The sequence below is a fragment of the Equus przewalskii genome, chromosome 27, assembly GCF_037783145.1.
Source record: "Equus przewalskii isolate Varuska chromosome 27, EquPr2, whole genome shotgun sequence".
Classification (NCBI taxonomy): Eukaryota; Metazoa; Chordata; class Mammalia; order Perissodactyla; family Equidae; genus Equus; species Equus przewalskii.
In genome coordinates this window covers 38,914,703-38,931,474 of record NC_091857.1, presented here as the reverse complement: position 1 = coordinate 38,931,474, position 16,772 = coordinate 38,914,703, and positions in this window count along the sequence as shown.

Below are 16,772 nucleotides of genomic sequence, written 5' to 3'. Positions count from 1 at the left end.
TCACGTTTGTTCTTTCTAAGAAGTGGCAAACCTTGGGAAAGGTTCCAGTTGCCAGAGTATCAAGAATACAGAAAATAGGAAAATGCATTTAATACCCTGGGTGAGCTCTGGACCCTGGAGCCACACTGCCCAGGTTGGATTCCAGATCCTCCGATGGCCCTGTCAGCTTGTGACAAGTTCCGTCAACTCTTGGACTCAGTTTCCCCATTTCCTCAAATGGAGAAGTGATAATAATATCTACGCCGAAGTGATGTTGAGGGGGTCCAGCAGACCGCCCCACGTGGAGATGGGGAACTGGGCCTGGCACGAGCAAGTGCTCAGTAAAGTTTCCTTTTCATTATTTATCCTGGATTCTGCTGGGCCCGGTGGAACAGAAGCTGATGGAAAATTCCACTTTCTCCCACAGCTGATGGATGCCAAGCCACCATTTTTATGGGGTGAAGAATCTAGCTTGAAATCCTTCCATTCTTCAGAAGTGGCTCCATCCTTTTGGGGATAGGGTTTTGGATGTTTCTCAGTTCCAGAATGTCTTTATTTAGAGGCAGCAACTGAACCCAAAGCCTGGATTACAGGTTTGTTTGTATGTTTATGAGTGGATTATCTTTTTTGCTTTCCTCTTGGGAATAGCCAAGATGTCTTGAACCTTTAAAGCTGTTTGGGCCAGTGTCTTCAGGAACACTGGAGAGCTCTCTGGATTCTTTCCTGACCTGTCTGGGTGTAGTAGTTTGACTTGAATCCTCCAGCACTCTTGTCTGGTTAAAGCTCACCTTGCAGTCTTCGGGTCAGCGAGCTGGCCCCTGTGACAACGTCCCCAGCGCTCCCTGATCTGCAGGCTCCGCCTGAAACAGTCCCAAGCCATCTGAAGAGTTTTCTCCCTAGAGGTCGTAGAAATGTGCAATCAGTTTCCACTTAAGCGCACGGGGTGGGGGGGGTGGGGGGGCGCTGTCTCTGCTCACAGATCCCATTGAAGAAATAACCTTGAGCGCCACCCTCTGATCCTACGTAGCCTTTACTGGCCGTGCCTCCTCTTTCTGTGTGGTCTTCTTTCTACGCACATCTGTCTGCTTTTACATGATACGTGGTAAGTGCTCAAAAACATACCCATGTTAGATTGTTTTTGAAAATTCCGATTGTAATATATTGCGTATGGACATAATATTATATTTTTATACTTTCCATCTGTCCTCCAATATTTCTCAGCGGTCTTTCATGGCTGCATCGTTCCCAGCATGTGAAGGTATAAGAATTTCTTTAGCTAATCCTCTAGTATTTGGACAGTTTGTCTACAGTTTTTCACCATTATAAATAATTCATTGGACTTACTTGTAAGCAAATCTTTGTGTGCATTGCTGCTTACTTGCTTAGTACAAATTCCTCGAGGTAAAAGAGTAAAAGATCAGTGAAAAGAGTAGCGTATAGCTCTAGATTCTTCACATATGTCGCCCAATACGTTACGCTCCAGGGAAGTGTCTAACCCACGCTCCTATCAGCAGCCGGTTGTAATTTCACCACAGCCTCATCAGGACTAGGTATCTGTATTTTTACAGAATCCCTGGAAATTGGCAATAAAAAACACAGGAGACACTTTTAGATGTGAACTTGTGTAACCTGTCCCTAGCGTTTTATAGACGTTATGCAAATATAAGGGGTTAATCTAATTATAGCAGTTGGATTTTTAGAGGTCTTCTGTTTGCTTCTGAAATCACGCCAAACAGGCCAGTCCTCCTCAGCCAAGGGCTGACCTGGACCTGATCACGCAGCGTCTGTGGCGACAAGAGCCGCGGGCTCACACCCCCTCGGCACCTGTGGTCCTTACTAAGGACTGCGTACGCCCAAGGCGCGCCGTCAGCTCACCAGCGCCGCATCTGGAAAACAGGGGTAATAACAGCGTCCTTCACCCAGTTCTTGCGGGAATCTCGTGAGATGGTTCCCATAAAGCACACAACAAGTGCGAGCATGATAAAACCAGCTTTTCCAACCAGACTGCAACTCCGTTAGGGCCAGGACCAGTCCTACACCCCAGCATCTATACTGTGCTACCTGGTGGCAGTCAGTTAATAAATGTTGGACGGAGGGATGGATAGAGGGAAGACATGGATGGGTAGAGGGAGGAAGGCGTGCATGAATAGATGGATGGATGGACCAGTGGATGGACAGATGGGTGGGTGTATGGGTGGACAAATTAATCAACTGGTTTAAAAAAGGCAATTTCTCAAAAAATTAAACATAGAATTACTGTATGATCCAGCAATTCCACTCCTGGGTATACACCCAAAAGAACTGAAACTAGGGGCTCAAACAGATATTTGTACACCCACGTTCCATAACAGCATTATTCACAATAGCCAAATGGTGGAAACAACCTAAATATCCATCAAGGCATGAATGGGTAAGAAAAATGTGGTGTGTACATACAACGGAATATTATTCAGCCTTGAAAGGAAGTAAATCCTGGCATCCTACAACGTAGAGGAAACTTGAGGACATTGTGCTAAGTGAAATAAGCCAGTCACAAAAGGACAAATACTGTATGACTCCACTTATGTGAGGTACTTAGACTAGTCAAAATCATAGAAACAGAAAGTGGACTGGAGGCTGCTGGGGGCAGGGGGAGGGGATGGGGAGTAGGTGTTTAATGGGAACAGAGTTTCAGTTTTACAAGATGAAAAGGGTTCTGGAGATGGATGATGGTGATGGTTGCACAACATTATGAATGTATTTAATACCGCTGAACTGTACCTAAAAATGGCTAAAACGGTAAATTTACATTTTGTATACTTTACTGCAATAAAAAAAAGGCAAGCAAGCTTGATGCAACATCAAATGTAATGAAAGCAAATCCCTTACACTCCAGGAGCTTACATTTCAGATTTAAGCAAAATAAACACAAGTGACTGGCCGAGGTTGGTAAAACATAACATTCAGTTAGAACAAAACACAGAACTCGAGGTGTGGCTGGTGTTCTGGTTCATTCCAGCTGCTGGTGGAGCGCTGTGCTGGCAGAATCAGAGGAGCCGGTGGGCTGGGAGTATACTGGGGGCGGAAAGGCAGACCCTTCCTGTCTGGGGAGGGGCCTGGGCACCTCACCCAAACCAGAGTGTCTGAGTGCACTGTCCCTGGAGGTCCCCAGCGGTGGGGGTGGGCTGGTGCTCAGACCCGTGCAAAGTTGTGTCTGCTCCTCTTGGGCAGCCAGTGCCCAGAGGGGCCTCCTTAGCTGTGAAATCCCACCGGGGAAAAGCTGGTGCCTGCCCCTTCTGCTTCCCTGGGATGTGGATGGAGGAGGTGGGAGGGACCCAGGATGCTGTCACTGGCGCTGTGCCCATCAAAGCCCATACCCAGAGCCTGCTTTCCCTCCTTTCTCGAACGCTCCAGTCTGCCCCTCCACCTGCCCTTTTGCTTTCTTCTTCCAACATGTGCTGCCTTCTCCTGCTGTCTGGCCCTGTCGGACACTGGACACAGGGAACTTGTGGGATGGGAGGCAAGGATGGCATCCTGGGCAGGGCATCCTCACTGGCGGGCGCCCTCCTTGACAGTAGATGTGATTAAACGCAAATGAGAAGCACTGAGAGGCCCCTCTGTGGCTGACACATCCGTGACCAGGACTCCCAGGCCCTTTTGGACTCTGCTGGGCCAGCCAGGAGCTCGGTGGCAGCAGGGGGAGGGAGCGTGGGTGTCTCCTCGCCTTTGTGAGGATCAGGCCCAGACGGCACTCAGCCCACGAGGACCTGGGCTTCAGAGCTTGCTGAGGACAGGCAGGAGGCAGAGCCAGCCACCAAAGGTCACCTACTGTAGGATTCCGTTAATGTGAAATGTCCAAAATAGGCAAATCCATAGAGACAGAAAGCAGATGAGTGGTGGCCAGTGGCTGGGGTTTGGGGAGAGAATGGGAGTGACGGCTGATACCGACATGATTTGTCGGGGGAGGCTGTGCCGAAAATGTTCTAAAATTAGATTATTGTTACGGATACACAATTCTGTGAATATACTAAAAACTATTGAAATGTATGTTTTAAATGTGAACTAAATGGTATGTGAATTGTATTTCAACAAAGCTGTTTTTAAAATTATAAAAAATTGCAGAGTAAAAAAAATAAAGAAAAGAGAAAACCAAATTCTTTAAGGAAAAATCCAGACTTAAAAAGAGATGCACAGGGGAGGTGATTTTTTTTTTAAGATTAGCACCTGAGCTAACAACTGTTGCCAATCTTCTTTTTTTTCTCTTCTTCTCCCCCAAACCCCCTAGGACTTAGTTGCATATTCTAGCTGCAGGTCCCTCTGGCTGTGCTATGTGGGACGCCACCTCAGCATGGCCTGATGAGCAGTGCCATGTCCGCGCCCGGGATCCCGACCAGCGAAACCCCGGGCTGCCAACGGAGTGCACAAACTTAACCACTGGGCCACAGGGCCGGCCCTGATTCTTTTAAAACTACATATTCTTTCTCTCTTTTTTTTTCTACAAAATAACCCAAGTTGAGATTTCTGGTTTCGGCTCTGATATGCATAGACCTTGGGAGTTGTCACTCTCATCCTCACAACAAGAAAAAAGATGAACAAACTGAAAATCAGGGACTTTTCTTAGATCCATCAGATCAGAGAATTGAGGTCATGTGACAGACCGCCACCCCCTAATCTGGAGATGTGGGAATATGGAGTCACTGCCGAGATCTGCTTACCTTGGGCGGAAGCTTCCAGAACCAGTAACCATAAGAACGGTTACACTGTTCCCCTATCCTTATAATTGAGGAATTGCTGGAGGCAGAATGTGGACTAACTGGAGAGTTAAAAACTTTTGGTGGGGGGGGCGAGGGGCACACTTGGTGGTTTTACCTCTGGGAGCCCTGCCAGGATCTAGCTGTAGAAACCAGAGAAAACCCTCCCGCGCTTGGGGCAGGAGGAAGGGAAAAGCAACCGTTTTGAAATACACCCTGAGCAGCCTCCCCAGCGAGCCCCCTGGAGGGGCCTTTAGCAGAGCCTGTGTGACCCGTGGGAGTACAGCCCCTCTGCCTTCCCGTCTCAGGAGAGGGGAGAAAAAGACTAAGAACCGCTTCTAAGGGGCACAGCCCAGGGAACGTCTTCAACATTTCTTGCAAGGCAGGTCTACTGGCCGCAAAGGCCTTGTTTGTCAGAGAAAGTCTGTATTTCTCCTTCGCTTTTTTTTTTGAGGTCATAATAGTTTATAACATTGTGAAATTTCAGTTGTACATTATTATTTATCAGACACCATATAAACGTGCCCGTTTACACCTTGTGCCCACATCCACCCCGCTTCCCCCTGGTAACCACTAAACTGTTCTCTTTGTCCGTAAGTTTGTTTATCTTCCACACATGAGTGAAATCATACGGTGTTTGTCTTTCTCTGTCTGGCTTATTTTGCTTAACATAATACCCTCGAGGTCCATCCATGCTGTCGTGAAATGGCACGATTTTGTCTTTTTTATGGCTGAGTAGTATTCCATTGTATATATACACCACATCTTCTTTGTCTATTCATCAGTTGATGGGCACTTGGGCTGCTTCCACATCTTGGCTATTGTGAATAGTGCTGCAGTGAACATAGGGGTGCGTATGTTAATTTTGATTGTTGATTTCAAGTTGTTTGGATAGATATCCAGCGGCTGGATAGCTGGGTCATATGGTACTTCTATTTTTAGTTTTTTGAGGAATCTCCCTACTGTTTTCCATTGTGGCTGCACCAGTTTGCATTCCCACCAGCAGTGTATGAGGGTTCCTTTTTCTCTACATCCTCTCCCACATTTGTTATTTTTTGTCTTGGTGACCATAGCCATTTTAACAGGCGTAAGGTGGTATCTAAGTGTAGTTTTGATTTATATTTCCCTGAGGATTAGTGATGTTGAACATCTTTTCATGTGTTTATTGGCCATCTGTATATCTTCTTTGGAAAAATGTCTGTTCATATCCTCTGCCCATTTTTTGATCGGGTTGTTTGTTTTTTTGTAGTTCAGTTGTGTGAGTTCTTCACATATTTTGGAGATTAACCCCTTGTCAGATATGTGATTTGCAAATATTTTCTCTCAGTTAGTTGGTTGTCTTTTGGTTTTGATCCTGGTTTCCTTTGCCTTCCAGAAGCTCTTTAGTATGATGAAGTCCCACCTGTTTATTTTTTCTTTTGTTTCTCTCATCTGAGGAGACGTGATATTCAAAAAGATCCTTTCAAAACTGACGTCAAACAGTGTATTGACTATATCTTCTTCTAACAGTCTTATGGTTTCAGGTCTTACCTTCAAGTCTTTGGTCCATTTTGAGTCTACTTTTGTGTATGGAGAAAGATAATGGTCTACTTTCATTCTTTTGCATGTGGTTGTCCAGTTTTCCCAACACCATTTATTGAAGAGACTTTCCTTTCTCCATTGTGTATTCTTTGCTCCTTTGTCAGAAGATTAGCTGTCCAACTCCTTCACTTTTTTTTTTTAAAGATTAGCACCTGAGCTAACAACTGTTGCCAATCTTTTTTTTTTTTCTGCTTTTTCTTCCCAAATTCCCCCAGTAGATAGTTGTATGTATTTTAGTTGTGGGTTCTCCTAGTTGTGGCATGTGGACGCTGCCCTGGCATGGCCTGACGAGCGGTGTCATGTCCTTGCCTAGGATCTGAACCAGTGGAACCCTGGGCCACCAAAGCAGAGCGTGCGAACTTAACCACTCGGCCACAGGGCCAGCCCCCAACTCCTTCACTTTTTTTTTTTTAAAGATTTTATTTTTTCCTTTTTCTCCCCAAAGCCCCCCAGTACATAGTTGTATATTCTTCGTTGTGGGTCCTTCTAGTTGTAGCATGTGGGACGCTGCCTCAGCGTGGTTTGATGAGCAGTGCCATGTCCGTGCCCAGGATTCGAACCAACGAAACACTGGGCCGCCTACAGTAGAGTGCACAGACTTAACCACTCGGCCACGGGGCCAGCCCCCCAACTCCTTCACTTTTGAAGGAAAATTTCACTGGATACAGAATTCTAGTTGGCTGTGCTTTTTCTTTTAACACATTCAGCATTTCACTCCACTCCCTTCCTGCTCGCATGGTTTCTGAGGACATCAGATGTAATTCTTACCCTTGTTCCTAGAGAGGAGGTGGGTTTATCCCCTCTCTTCTTTCAAGATTTTCTCTTTGTCTTTGAGTTTCTGCAGTTTGAATATGATATGCCTGTGTGTACATTGTTTTGTATTTCTCATGCTTGGTGTTTTCTCAGCTCCCTGGATCTGTAGTTTGGTGTCTGTCATTAATTTTGGAGAATTCTCAGCTCTTAATTTTGTTGTTGTTGTTGTTTTTTTTGAGGAAGATTAGCCCTGAGCTGACATCCGCGGCAAATCCTCCTCTTTTTGCTGAGGAAGACTGGCCCTGAGTTAACATGCGTGCCCATCTTCCTCTACTTTATATGTGGGATGCGTACCACAACATGGCTTGCCAAGCGGTACCATGTCCGCACCCAGGATCTGAACCCCAAACCCTGGGCCGCCAAAGCAGAACATGCACACTTAACCGCTGTGCTACCGGGCCGGCCCCTCAGCTCTCATTACTTCAAATAGTCTTCTGTTCCTTCTCCTTCTGGTCTTCCCATCACGTGTGTGCCATACCTTTTGTATTTGTCCCATAGTTCCTCTGTTCAATTTTTTTTCACTCTTTTTTCTCTTTGCATTTCAGTTGGGAGTTTTCTATTGACATATCTTCAAGCTCATTGAGTCTTTCCTAGTCATACAGATGTCCCCAGGTCAACCTCTGTGTGGCCCTGCCTGGCAGCCTTGTCTCATTTGGACCTCTAAGTAAGGAAGGGTTCTGTCTTTATCTATCTGAATGTCACTGTGTTGTGTCCCACAGTCAAAGAAAATCTTTAAATCTTATAAAACACTGATAAAGAACAGTGTCCAAAATACACATAGATTTTTAAAACTCAATGATAAGAAAACAAACAGCCCAATTAAAAAATGGGCAAAAGATCTGAACAGATGACTCACCAAGGAAGATATACAGATAACAAATCAGCATGTGAAAAGTTCTCAACATTAAATGTCAGCAGAAAAATGCGAATGAAAACAACAATGAGATACCACTACACACCTATTAGAATGGCCACCATCCCAAACACTGACAACACCAAATGCTGGCGAGGACGCAGAGCAACAGGAACTCTCATTCACTGCTGGTGGGAATGCAAAACGATACAGCCACTTCAGAAGACAGCTTGGCGTTTCTTACAAAACTAAACATACTCTTACCATAGGATCCAGCAATCACTTTCCTTGGTATTCCCCCAACGAGTTGAAAACTTACGTCCACGCAAAAACCTGCATATGGATGTTTATAGCAGCTTTATTCATACTTGCCAAAAATGGCAGCAACAAAGATGTCCTTCAATAGATGAGCAGATAAACAAACTGGGGTCCATCCACACAATGGAATATTATTCAGCAATTAAATAAATGAGCCATCAAAACACGAAAAGACATGGAGGAAACTTAAATGCATATTGCTAAGTGAAAAAAGCCAATCTGAAAAGGCTACGCACTGTGCGATTCTAACTATGCAACATTCCAGAAAGGGTAAAACTACAGAGATAGTTGAAAAAAAATCAGTGGTTCCCAGGGTAGGAGGGGAGGGTGGCATGAACAGGTGGGGCACAGAGGATGTTCAGGGCTATGAAACTCCTCTATAAGAGACTGTGATGGTGGATACACATCATTACACATTTGTCAAAATCCGTAGGATGTACAACATCCAGAGCAAATCCTCATGTAAACTATGGACTTTAGTTAATAATAATGAAATGATGCTGGTTCGTTAATTGTAACAAATGTACTACACTCTTGAGATGTCAGTAACAGGGGAAACTGTGTATGGCGGAGGCATTTATGGGAACTCTCTGTACCATCTGCTCAACTTGAAATTGCTCTGAAAAAAAATAAGATCTATGGATTAAAAAAATAAAACATGTTTATCAATAAAATCATGGTAAATCTATGACCCGTTGCTAACATTTCGATGTAAATCTAGAGTTTTTATTTTCATTTAAGAGCAAAGGAATCCTATTGCTCATGCTATTTGAGATCCTGCCATTTCCGTTAACATATGATGGTGTGCATCTTTCCATGTCAATAAAAATTACTCTCCATCGACCTTTTTCATGACTGCATTTTACTCCAACCTTTGGATATTTATGTTTTTTCTTAGGCAAATCCTGGTCTCGGTTAATGGATATTTGGGTTGTTACTACTTTTTCACTGCAGAGAGTCTCATTTAACCTGCATGAATCCAACTACAAGTGCTCCACCAAAAAGAAAAAACCAGTAACGAAACTAGCCAGTGGGTGTGGCTGCCACTGGCCCGGGCAGGGGGCTGAGGGTCCCTGTGGGAAGCCGGCTGACTGGCTCCTCCACTCAGCTTGTCTCACTTTCTGTGCTTGTCACAGCAGGAGCGCTGTCAAGCTGAGCCAGTCTTTAAGGTTTAAAGACATATTTTTTGAACAATCTGGCCTCTAAACCCACGTCAGACATTTCCTCTGTGCTCGACCAGAGTGACAGGGCTGTGTTCCAACATTAGAGGAAATGCTGTGGCTGCACTCCACCGAGGGCCTTCGAGGAGCTCCCGGGGGCAACTGTGGTTCCTCCTATGTCTCACCTACCCAGGTGAGCAGCTCTGGGAGCACATACTCGCACACAGTCTTTACACGCACTCATAATTAGCTCCTAATGTCAAATTTCTTGCAGTGCAATTTTTGGGTTAAATGGCACACACTTGTCTGAGAATTTGGGTGCAGATTGCCAAACCGCACTTGTATAAATTTGTGCCAAGGAAACACCCACCAGCTGTGTATGAGAACCATGTAGAAAAAGACAGCATCCGAAACCAAAGATTCAATGAAGGACTTGACAGGAGCTGGGACACAGACACGATGAATGAACTGGAAGACAGACTACAAGCAAATCTCAAACCAAAGCACACTCAGAAAATAGAATTTTTAAAAATCAGAGAAAGAGCTTAAAGGACACATGGCACACAGTCAGAAGGCCTGGCCTAGGTGTAGTTAGAGTCCGAGATGGAGAGGAGAGAGAGGACGGACTGAAACAGTATTTGAAGAGACAGTAGCTGGGAATCTCCCAAAGACATCCATGCAGCCAGTGAAGCAATGCCCTGACCCCCAGGCGGGACAAACACAGAGAAAGCTATCCCCAGGTACATCCTAGAAAAAACGCTGAAACCCTCTCTGCCGCACGCCATCCCAACACAAGGGTCTGCAGTGACTTCCTGGACACAGTGGTGCTCGGCTGGGTGACCCCAGCCCAGGGTGCTTTGGGTCTGTGCCCCCTTTGGAGTGGCCAAGGGTTAGGACATGCTAAAGGCTTGTGTTTGGGGTGAGACAGGCTTCCCGCCCAGCAAAGTACAGGATGGCCCCACACAAAACCAACTCTCCCGGCACGCTTTCAAGTGGGCGAAACCCTGTTAACAGTGATCCTCCCCTAGAACCTACGTGTATTGTATATCGAAACACTGCTATGGACTGAATTGTGCCCCCCAAAATCCACGTGTTGAAGCCCTAAGCCCCAGTGTGCCGTGTTTGGACCAAGGAAGTATATAAGGTTAAATGAGGTCATAAGGGTGGGGCCCTGGTCCAGTGGGATTAGCGTCCTTATAAGAGGAGACAGCAGAGCGGCTCTCTCTCCCTTCACCCCCGGAGGACACAGTGAGAAGGTGGTCCCCCATACACCAGAAGAGAGCCCTCAGCAAGAACCCAGCTGTGCTGGCACCCGGATTTCGGACTTCCAGCATCCAGAACTGTGAGAGATAAGCATCCGTGGTTGAAGTCGCCCCGTCTGTAGTATTTTGTTACAGTGGCCCAAGCTGACTAATACAAGGACAAATGGTTGCACTGTTTTAACACAATTTTCCAGGAGTGCAAATGCGGTGCAAATTGACAGAAGATGACAGTCTGTTTTGTTCTGACCTTTACCCACGGCTGTTCACCATCTCATAAGGTCACGTTTCCAGCGCAGCGCCGTGGGGTCTGAGCGTCCGTTCTGCGTCTGCCTCGCTGGCTTTTGCAACTGCTCATTGCAGCGACTCTGCATGTCGGCCCACGCACAGCCCCTCGGCCGGGCACCCACATGCCCAACCAGTTCATCTCCCTAGGAAAGCACTTCTCCTTTGTATTACAATCAGAGCACCACACTGATGTTTTAGAATGTGAATGTAGCAGTGGCATCCATTTCATTTCAGGAAGGAGGTGTTCCGTTCTTGTCATAAAGGGGGCCTGGGTCTGACGGGAGGAAATATTTTATTCGGTAATAACATCCCCCCCATCAGACACAGGTGCTGAAGACTGGGGCTCCTGAGAAGCTCACCCCCCGAATTCGACTGCATCTCAGAGGCAGTCCAATCTGTTTTGAGACATTTCAGCAAATCTTTGGTTAAGAGGGAGTGTGGACTGACCGTTATGCCCAAGGCCTTGGTTCAAAACCGGCCCCATCACTGACTGACTTATAAGACCCTTCTCTGCCTCAGTTTCTTCCTTTGTAAAGGTGGGGTGTATTAGTTTTCTAGGGCTGCCATGACAAGGTACCATAAGCTGAGGGGGCTTCAACCACAGAGATGTATCGTCTCTCAGTTCTGGAGGCTGGACACCCAAGATCAAGGCGCCGGCCTGGTTCCTCCTGAGGCTACAAGATCAAGGCGCTGGCCGGCCTGGTTCCTCCTGAGGCTCCAAGGGAGAACCTGTCACAGGCCTCTCCCGGTTTCTGGTGGTTTGCCGGCAATCTTTGGCGGCCCTTGTCTTGTAGACGCACCTCTCCAATCTCTGCCTTCATCTTCACATGGCATTTTCCCCGCGTGCATTGTCTGTGTCCAAATACCCCCTTTTTATAAGGACTAGTCGTATTGAATTAGGGCCCCACCTAATGAATCTCGTCTTAACATGATTATCTGCAAAGATCCTCTTTCCCAATAAAGTCACATCCACAGGCACCAGGGGTTAGGGCTGCAGCCTCATTTTGGGGACACGATGCAATGCATACCCTGAGGTTCACAGCATGGGGCATTGAATGGCATGTACAGCCATGTAAACTTCACAGACGCACTGGGCACACGGAGGTCAGCGCCGATGCGCCTACACCTACGCGGTTCATGAAGTCCAAGGGCAGGGGCCGGGTCCACGCTGAGCTAGGAGGTGCCCGCTGCATCCAGGGCGTGTTCCACAAACTCACTGAGGGCCTCGCATGTGGTTCTGGGGATTGAGAGCTGGCCAGGAAGGGTGGGAGGGGCCTTCCAGACAAAAGATCCGCACAAAGTGGGTCACGAGCACGGCATGTTTGGGGAACAGGTGGGATGTGTGGTTACAACGGCACAGGGGAGGCTGCCATTGCACTGGAGGGGCCAGTGGTTCGGAAGGCAAGGAAGGGGGACTTCGCCCAACATCTTAAAAAAATCGTCACATAAACACCCTGAATCCCAACCGGATGCCACACTCCATCCTTCGTACGTTTTTGTCAGCAGATTTCAGCACGTAACCACATGTCCATCATTTAAGATAAAGTTCTCACCTCAACTGAGTTAAAAATAAATAGCATGGCCAGAATTACCTGTGGGGAGGAAAAAGCAATGTCTCCTTTCACTAACAGGAAGTCAATTATTGGGGGAAAGTATGAGTTTCAGAACCTGCTGCCTTTTCGAAGAGTCACTACGGTCAGTGTGAATTATTCGCCAGGACGTCGTGAGCTGTGGTGCCCATCAATGGCGCTCAGTAGAAGGTGCGTCTGAAACAGGACTCAAATCTGGAGCTGCCAGTGGAGTATATTTTCGACTTTTATTCTTAAAAACCTAGGTGGAGAAATAATTGCAGGATTTGAAGATTGACGGACCAGAGCCTTAGTCACCAGGCAGTGACAAATGCCGGGAAGAATTGCAGCTGTTTTAGACCGGGTTCAGAGAGGCCGTGAGTCCCGGGAACAAAAGGCGTGTTCTGAGCCCCTGACACACGCGCGTGGAGGCGGAATCACGGCCCAGACACAGCCGCGGCGCTCGCTGCACTTGCTGCTACTGGCTGAACGCAGGGACTCAGCATGACCTGCTTCCCAAAGGGAAAAGGATCAGCGACGCGGGTACGGCTGGCCTTCCCTGGCGCAGCTCTGGAAGAAACTAGAGTCTCACCCCTCCTCCGGCCCCTGCCCTCGTTGGCCCCCAGGCCAGGCCGGTCCTCGGGAGCCGGCCACCCACAGGGCAGTGGTCTCCCACAGCCCCAGGAGACACCCCTCTTCTGGGGATGTTCCCAGAGAAAGGTCAGAGGGTGTCTCTGTGTGATAACCCCCGAGAGCCTGGATCTTGAAGGGGCCCCCACTGGATGCCCTCAGTGGTCACTTGCCCTCGGGCCCCACGTAGAGCTGCCTCAGGCCTGTTGCTGCAGAGAGGGGACCCAGAGGCTGGGCCTTCAAAGTGGAGTGAGGACCAGGCCTGCCACTGGCTCCCAGCTCCTCTTGGAGGGCAGGAAGGAGGGAAGGAGGGAGGGAGGGAAGGAGGGAGGGAGGAGGCAAGGAGTGAGAGAAGGAGGGAAGGAGGGAAGGAGGGAGGGAGGGAGGGAGGGAGGGAGGGAGGGAAGGAGGGAGGGAGGGAGGGAAGGAGGGAGGGAGGAGGCAAGGAGTGAGAGAAGGAGGGAAGGAGGGAAGGAGGGAGGGAGGGAGGGAGGGAGGGAAGGAGGGAGGGAGGAGGCAAGGAGTGAGAGAAGGAGGGAAGGAGGGAAGGAGGGAAGGAGGGAAGGTGGGAAGGTGGGCAGGAGGGAAGGAGGGAAGGAGGGAAGGTGGCACACGGCCGGCCGCGGCTCACGGTGAGCACTGGACCTTCTCCCAGCTTCCTGAACACCCGGCAGCATCACCGTGGAAGGCTCAGACCGCAGTGCCCAGACCTGTTTGTGGCTTTACAGGCCCAGGACACTGATCCACGTCCAGTCACTTTTCTGCATTTGGTGCTCTGTTTTAACACAAAACTTTGACTTGGCTCCTGTTTCACTTACAGAAAAGAGATACCTGGTTGGGGTGCTGCTAAAATAACCAAGTTTATCCCAGGGTTCCGACCACTCGCTGTGCAGCCCAGCCACGTGTCTGCTGCCTGATGTGCTGACCCCAGAAGGTATGGAGCGCTGAGGTTCTGGGTGGATGCACAGCTTAGGGGCACGTTTGAGGGAGAGGCACACCCTGTTGGGGAGAGAATGCCCTGCCAGGGTTGCCCGTGTCCCCACAGTGTGGGCTCAGCGCCTGGACAGCTGAGAACCCGCCTCCCAGGAGACACAGACCGGGCTTGCCTGTGTGCTGGGCCGGGGCTGCCCTGGGCCCAGGTGGCGGGGAGTCCAGCCTGCATTCTAGGGGGTCCAGTCCTGACGCTAGGCCAGGGGAAATCGTGCTGGAGTTGAAGATAAAGCCCCTCCTCTGCCAGCTTCCTGAGAAAGCAGGAAAGCCAAGGTTGCAGGTGTCATGGCAACCAGCCCAGGGCTCTGAGGCATCAGCTGGCTCAGCAGGGACAGGGGTGTCAGATGGCCAGGGCCTCCCACACTGCAGTCCCAAGACAAAGTGGAAAGACTACGCCCCCTGCCGGACCATCCCCAGGGCGATCCCAGCCCACCGGGGGGCTGCAGGGTCAGGGTTAGACATACTCTGCTTCAAAGATGCAATGTCCAGGGCAAAAATAAGGGGCAATGTTCTAGGATAAGAGAAACTCTAAGACACAACAAGCAAATGCAACGTGTGATCCTGGTTATTTCCTGGTTAGAAAAATGTGTTTAGGGGGTTGGCCTGTGGCCGAGTGGTTTGAGTTCGCGCTCTGCTTTGGCAGCCTGGGGTGTCGTAGGTTCGGCTCCTGGGTGCAGGATCCCACATAGCACAGATGGAGGGACCTACAGCTAGAAGATACAACTATATACTGGGGGCTTTGGGGAGAAGAAGAAGAAAAAAGAAGATTGGCTACAGATGTTTGCTCAGGTGCCAATCTTTAAAAAACAAAGGCGTTTGGGGGAAACTTAAAGCTGAACTCGTGTGAGGGGATGTCGGGGATCTAAGCGGGCCGGGCCGGTGTGACTAGGGGAATGACCGGTTCCAGAGGACGTCCCTTTGGCAAGGCAGGCTGGAGTGCGAGGGGATACACGTTGTGTCGCCCATAATCTCCTTCGAGAGGGTTGGGCAGAAAGGGTCTCCAAACCAGGTGCATGGCGGAGGTCATCAGCTCGCTCTAGATGACGGGTCTGTTTGTTCCGCTCTCAAGGCTGGAGGGGAGGCTGAGCCCAGGGGTCTGGGCGGAGCGTCTCTAGGTTGGACCTTGAGGACAAGAGCTGGGGGAAGCCCTCTGCTTTGCTGGTTTTTCAGCTGGCTGGATTTGATTCAGTTCACCAAGTATTTGCTGAGGGCCGTTCTGTGTCCAGGGCCCTGTGCTAAACGCTGTGGATCTGTGGACAGTGTTCCTCCCACCTGCGCGGGCTGGTGGACTGCAGGCGCCCATGCAGTGGGCCTGGGGGCCTGAGACTCTGCCTTCTTCACCAGCTCCGGGTGGTGCCCTGCTGCTGGCCAGGGTCTGCACCCCGAGGAGCGAGGCCCCAGCCCTGTGGCGCCAGAGCTTGGCGAGGTGAGGCACAGGTCTGAATGTGGGCTCTGCAGACTGGCAGAGCTGGCATCAGGGCCCTGCTCGCACATCCCAGCTGGGTGGTCTGGGCAAGGGCCTGACTCCTCTCAGCCTCCTTTCCTTGTCTGTGAGCAGGGACTCAGCATACCTTCCGGGCAGCGCGGAGACTAGACCCAGGGACACCCGTGATGCGCAGAGCCCGGCAGAAGAGAAGGCTCCCTTGGGAGAAGCTCCTATGCCTCCAGGGGCTGCAGACCCGGCTTCTGCGGCTCTGCCCAAGCTTTGGAAGGTGCGCCCCCCACCACACCTGCCCCAGCCCGTGCCCAGGCCCTGGTGCCTCCCAGTGCCCCCTCCGGAGCTGTGGAAGCATGAAGGTGAGCTTTACTTGGGCTGTGGAGTCTTGGCGGAAGAGCCCTTCCACTGCAGGGAGACAGGGGCACGGGGAACTGCCACCAGCTGCTGAGCACACTGAAGCTGTCCTCTGCGAGCCAGAGCCCTGGGCGCACAGGGCAGCCCCTCGCTCGACCAACCCAGCCTCCCCGTTCTCCTGTACATTTTATTAAGTGCTTCTCAATTTGTTCTAAGTCCCTTGATCAATTTCTGGAGACCCTGAATGGCTGTCTTTGTTAATTTTGACCAGCACATCAGAAGTCTCTCCTGGGTAGAGGTTTCCCTGAGCTCCTCCTCACACTGCCACACTCCTTCCTGTTCTTTGAATTCACGAAACATGTACCTGCCTCAGGGCCTTTGTATGTGCTTTTCCTTCTGCTTGTAATACTTTCTCCAGATATCCACATGGCTCACTTTTCAACCTCTTTTGGTCTCTTCAAATAGTACCTTCTTGTAAACAGTTCTTGCCAGCATGGTCAGGTAAATTACGGAAAAAACATAAAAATTAGCAACTGCTTCCAGATCGTCTTTATACTTCTCTGTGCTTTAAGTTCAGTGGAAACTTGAAAGGATGACACATCTGTAAAGTGTACCACTCTGTACGGCATTGGCTAGGCCTGTGGGCGGGGGGTTAGCACTCACGAGAACCCTGGGCCCCGACGCACCTTCTCTGCTTGGTCTTCTCCCTCTCGGAGCTCTGGTCCCCAGCTGACATCGCACAGCTTGTCCTGTCTCCTCCAACTCGGTCAGCTCCACCAGGCACTGGGCTATCTGTTGTCTCTGCAGGACG